Below are 6,535 nucleotides of genomic sequence, written 5' to 3'. Positions count from 1 at the left end.
GAAACAAAATTCCCCGGCAGAGATAGGCCGCGATTACGCATCCTTATCGCGCGGCTATCAGCCGTGTAATTCATCCAGTCGTTTGATAGCGTCATCGACAGCGCGGGGTTGCGGCTGTAAAATCGCGTGTAACACGATGTGTGTGCGTGCGTGTGTGCTCGCAGCAATTACAGAGATAAAGAAAAAAAAAGAAGAGAAGAATACATCTTGACAAACGCGAATGTCGTGTTTCACATTCGGGCGAAACTCGCGTCGACGTTTTCGGCCATCTTTTGCGTCTGTTAAATTACATTCTCGCGCGGAACAGCGAAGCGTTTACTGTCTACACGTCACTTCGTGGACTAGTTGAAACGTTGACATTGGACCGAGGGAGAATCTTTTCGGTCGGAAAAAGAGGACGATTCGGATTCGCGCGATTCAACAGAGTCGACGATATTTTCGGTGCACGAATGTCAAGAGTAGAGAGAACAGCAGCAATCGTGGTGTCGTTTCAGAATTGGAAACCTTGGTGTTTCGGTGTATTTCTCGCGGATGTATGTATGCGTGGGAACGGGAGAATGAACTTATTGTTAGACGCGAGCGCGTTTGAATACTTTATTTTAAAGGCGAGACGGAACGTCTCGTAGCGCTGGCCGATGTTGCCAGGGTCGTTTTCGGTGGTTGACTGCCTTTTCGAGTCCTCGGTTGGGATTTTTGGCTGCCCTCGGAATGGATCTCAAGTGCCTCTCCGCTTTCCGAGATGCAATTTACACAAGAATTTTCAGAAAAAAGTCAGCGACTTTGGGAATTTTTTATCGTTCGAATCAATTGATATGAGTGTAAGGCGTCGTGCGACGCGCCTAGGCAAGGACCGCGGGACCCGAGCCGCAGGGGACCCTAGACAAGGAGCAGCGCAGGCTGCACCCCCACCCCACGGCTTGCAGGGCCCTAACAGCCGAAGAAGCATATAAGAACGGGAAAAAGGGCAGCGGCACACACATTATCGTACCTAGCCATCGACGAGCGAACCAACGTCATTTTAATATCTGTCGTTTTAAGCCCCTTGTAATTCTTCACTCTTACATGAGATAAATTGATAAAAGTATGTCAGAAAATTACTCCGACTCCGCGTAGGGTGGGCGTAAAATTCACTAAAAAGTATCTACGTTTTCCGCAACAATATATTTTACTCAGAATCTACGTCTACGTTAATCGGACGTCGCTTGCAAAAGTGTACATTGAAGGTCTCGGGAAGAGTGTGGACGCGTCGTCCTGCCGATCCCTGTCCACCCCTGCGCGAACAGGCCCAGGGAAAGGCCCAAAGGGGCGGAGTCACCCCCACCGAGCGCGTTGGGCCTGGCTTCGAGGTGCTCGCTTCACCGTATTCGGGACGGATTTTCTCACAAGTAGAATTGAGATAAACTTTAAATCAATTTAATATTGATGGAAAGTGGGAGGTGATTCCAAACTTTTGGCCGGTACTGTATGTACAATGTGGCGCCGTGCGCGCTGCATGGACCGCCACATATGTGTCTATTTAGAGATGGTCATACACTCAGGTGCGATTTTACACTTAACGAGGAAGGAGAAGCGTTCGTCTTTGCTCGAGGAACGTTAATTGACCGTGGATACTTGTGCAATAGGGGTAAATGGAGTGGTATCGAAGGCTAATTAGAATCGAATCGATGACTAGACGTTCGCTTGAACTTCTTTGAGAGCTTTAACCGGATAGTATGTGTAGAACTGCATTTGCTGGCACACCCGGTAAATTGCTCCGCTTCATCTGCGGTATTTGTTTCTCTTTTCGAACGTGCTGAGTTGTACCATATGAAATTGCTGTTTTTGTGGGTAGAAATAGTAGTAATATTTTTTTAAATAATTATCTTCATTTGTATTTATAACTTTTCCACCAATGAGGATATAACTGTTTTACTCCATTTTTATCAGAATTAGCGTCTTTTTAGCGTTGGTGGTTCACAATAGTTACTGGGTTAGGAACAAACGAAGCTTGATACTTTTTTCTAGAAAATTCGCTGCTCCTTTAAATTTTGATACGAAAAGCTATGCATTCCATTTGAAAAATTCAAGGTCACCTGGTTATCTCGTAAAAAAATAGGTTATTTATAAAAATCGTTCTCTTCGATGCAGCGTAATTTTTATGCGAAGCACTTTTTTGTAGAGCACGTAGTTTAGACGTTACTCAGGGTGGACAAATTATGTGACTCACACTGTGTATTTAGCGATGATTCAATTGTACTACGGCCTACTTTAAATTCATATAGGAAAAGTGTTCTAAATTCCTTCGGAGATATCATATTGTTCGCCTACGTGAAACAATTAAACAACCGCGAAGAACAATTGGAGAAACAAAGAAGCGCTGCTCTGAAATAATTTCTATATAGAGGAAGCAAAAATATGAGTATAGTAGAGTTTATTAATCACGGTTGATCGTCAATTATTCCGAAATCGATAATTTCGCGTGACACAACCTCATAAAAGTATACTTTATGTAAAGTTTACTAATCACGATTAATCGACAATTTCATATGATACAACCTCACAAAAATATACTTTACGCAGAGTTTATTAATCACGGTTGATTGTCAATTATTCCGAAATCGACAATTTCACGTACGTGACATAACCTCACAAAAATATATAACACTTTACGTGAAGTTTACTAATTACGATTGATCGACAATTGCATATGATACACCCTCACAAAAATATACTTTACGCAGAGTTTATTAATCACGGTTGATTGTCAATTATTCCGAAATCGACAATTTCACGTGACATAACCTCACAAAAATATATAACACTTTCCGTGAAGGTTACTAATCTCGATAGATCGTCAATTATTCCAAAATCGACAATTTCACGTGACACAACCTCACCAAAATATATAATACTTTACCTAGAGTTTACTAATCACGATAGATCGTCGATTATTCCGAAATCGACAATTCCGTTTCTTCTCCTTTCGATCTTTCCCGTAAACGAGACGAGCGTGAAAGCGACGGCCGGAATCGAACTTCGAAACAATTTGGAATAATTCCCGATTTTGGTGTGAGAATGACCTGTCGGAACTCGGTTCCGTTTCGAACGAGCCCCTTGCAATTTCCTCGATTAAATAAACGACGACGTAGCGGTTACGAGAACGAGGCTGCGACGGTCGTCATGTGCAGACGGAAAAACCGACGAGAGAACGGAAATGATATCGGTCGCGGGGGTGTAGGAAGCTATCCGCTTGGCCAATAGTTTCTCCGTTAAATGTGAAACGATAATTTCATAGAACGAGCCTCGCGCGAATTCTGATCCTCTCGTTATTCTTCCTACGGTTACCCCTCCTCTTCGTCACCCTTTTTTTATTTATAACGACGATTATTCGCGGATTTGTCAGTACGTACGGTACGTACGGCTGGCGTGATATTATTACAAATGGATTCTCACAGCGGATGAAACTGGGATTAACGTTGCCGAGAGAAGATTCTTCTCGTTCGTGGAAACGATATCGGATATATGCTTTTTATACCTTTGTTCCTTTTTTCTTATTTTCTATTCAAGTAGATGGTTAACACCTTTTTATTTGTGGGCGGGAGATCTTGTGATGCGGTGTCGTTTATGAGATGATTTGGGCGGGATATCTCGCGATGATTTGGACGAGATATCTCGCGACGCTTTGGATGAGATATCTCGTGACGCAATGTCGTTTATGCGACGCTTTGGACGAGGTATCTCGCGACATTTTTGACGAAATATCTCTGGGCACTTTGGACGAGATTTCTCGCGACGCTTTAAACAGATATCTCGCGAATCTTTGGACGGAATATCTCGCAACGCTTTGGACGAGATATCTCGCGAATATTTTAACGAAATCTCTCACGACGCTTTTGACGAGATATCAAGCAACGCTTTGGATGAGATACCTCGCGACGCTTTAGGCGATATATCTGACGAATCTTTGGACGAAATATCTCGCGACGCTTTGGACCAAATACCTCACGACACTTGGGACCAAATATTTCGCGAATTTTTGGACGAAATATCTCGCGAATATTTCTCAAAGCATCTCACGAACGACATAGCCTCGCTAGATATCTTGTCCATAAATACGAACTGTTTAAACAAACTTTCTATAAATACACCCAGGTGCTTCTGCATTAATTAAACAAAGATTAAACTCACATTAGTAATACGAACTAGTTCACAGAGATTGATCGAGGGACTCGAAACACGAATTAGCGAGCATATTAAGGAGCCCCTGTTAGATCGAATTGGCTACGTGACAGGACTCCGTTGGCGCTGGTTCCGAACGGGAATTTAAGAGGGGCAAAGAAACGAAGACAGGGATTAAGTCTTGCCGATTTCCCTCGATACAGAAGGACACGTTATTAGCTTCGGGCCTGGATTCGTTTGCAAGAAGAATGGGGAATTAGGTCGGGTTGATCTTGAATTAATCTCCTCCGAAGAGAGAGAGAGAGAGAGAGAAGTTTCACGCGCCGTGCACCGTAGATTTAAATACGAACCAGACGATTTATCGTTCCCATTTGCACCAGTACAGGATTTTCTTCATTTCTCCGATCGAAACGAAACGACTTAAAAATCGATGGTTAACGACGAATCGACGTTGAAGAAATGACATTCTCGCGAACAAGCTAACGATCAAAATCGATGTATCGCGAAATGTTGAGCGCTCATAGTGGCCTGAGACTATTCGGACGTCATAAACCAAAACAGCGTGCAAGTCACCGAACTTTGGTACGTAATTTTTTTATTAGTTAACACCACTGGATCCAGAACTTTTGGGCATGAAAACTCCCATCAAACTCCATCGCGACAGTACTCTTGGCTTAGAGTATTTCTGACAGTTGTTTTTCAAAGAAAATCTGCGTCAATTTGACGCGTGTCCGTAGAGATAGGTACGTATATAAGAAATGTCCGTAAACCTAGTGTTAAATAATCTGAAGAGCGCGACGCGATAGAATCTTAGAATGATTTGGTGTTGTCGTAAGATTACTCTGGACTGTTGAAGTCTTTACTGTATTTCACACTCTTTACAAAATTTCTGGATACAGTACGAACAGAGATTCGTTCCCACTCGTTTACCATAATTTTCTAAGTTTATGATTGCTCGAAGGAATGCGAGGAAAAAGGGGAAAGGGTCTTATTCGCGATGGACAGTGTCCTGGAGAAACACGAAGAAAAAAGGATCTTATTTGCGGTGGACAGTGTCCTGGGGAAACACGAAGAAAAAAGGGTCTTATTTGCGATGGACAATGTGCTGGAGAAAAACGGGTCTTATTCGCGATGGACAGTGTCCTGGAGAAAAACGAAGAAAAAAGGATCTTATTCGCGATGGACAGTGTCCTGGAGAAACACGAAGAAAAAAGGATCTTATTCGCGATGGACAGTGTCCTGAAGAAAAACGAAGAAAAAAGGGTCTTATTTGCGATGGATAATGTGCTGGAGAAAAACGGGTCTTATTCGCGATGGACAGTGTCCTGGAGAAAAACGAAGAAAAAAGGATCTTATTCGCGATGGACAGTGTCCTGAAGAAAAACGAAGAAAAAAGGGTCTTATTTGCGATGGATAATGTGCTGGAGAAAAACGGGTCTTATTCGCGATGGACAGTGTCCTGGAGAAAAACGAAGAAAAAAGGATCTTATTCGCGATGGACAGTGTCCTGGAGAAACACGAAGAAAAAAGGATCTTATTCGCGATGGACAGTGTCCTGGAGAAAAACGAAGGAAAAAAGGTCTTATTCGCGATGGACAGTTTCTCGAAGGAACGAGAGGATAGTTTACGTATCTTAAAGTGAAGATCCTAGTGAGCCGAAGTGACGAAGTTGCATACAACAGTGTCGCAACGCGAACGTAAAAGCAGAACAATTTATAACGTCGTTTTTGATTGACGTGCATGTCAAAAGACACAAGCAGAACCAATTTTCTCGCTCTTCGAGTCCTTTGTCGTTTGTCGTTCTGATTAGCGATCCGAATCAAACATCGGTTCTAAATACGTACAGATTTTCGGGAAACACTATGGTGATACCAGGGCAAAGAGAATCGAAATTATTTTGAATATAGCTGCGAAAGTAATTTTCATTGCAACGTGCAATAACCGAGCCACATTTCCGCGTGCAATAATTAAATTCGAATCGCATACATTGGAAGAACAATTGTCACGTTAAATAACGCGTTGTGCAACCGGCATTATATATTATATCGGGGCTCAAGGGGCAAGGGCAGTGGTTATTAATAATTCAATAAACTGCTCGTTCGGGAAATTATTCGACGTTTAGCTATTTCGCATGAACGGGCCTGCCTGTTCTAATCGAATCCTTCGTCAATTACTTCAACGTCTATTTAAACGATGCAATTATCCTGTTAAATTAACCAGACGGTTTTCCTATATCTTTAAGTTTCTCTCGGATTTATTATCCCTTTAGAAATATATATATACACACTTACAGAAATAATTACATATAGACACTTAAAATGGACATACTGTATATACATATATCCGACTAGAAATTTCAGTTAGGCAGATATTAGGT

Source organism: Habropoda laboriosa, unplaced genomic scaffold (assembly GCF_001263275.1).
Source record: "Habropoda laboriosa isolate 0110345459 unplaced genomic scaffold, ASM126327v1 scaffold113, whole genome shotgun sequence".
Classification (NCBI taxonomy): domain Eukaryota; kingdom Metazoa; phylum Arthropoda; class Insecta; order Hymenoptera; family Apidae; genus Habropoda; species Habropoda laboriosa.
Note: the sequence above shows the minus strand (reverse complement) of the source record.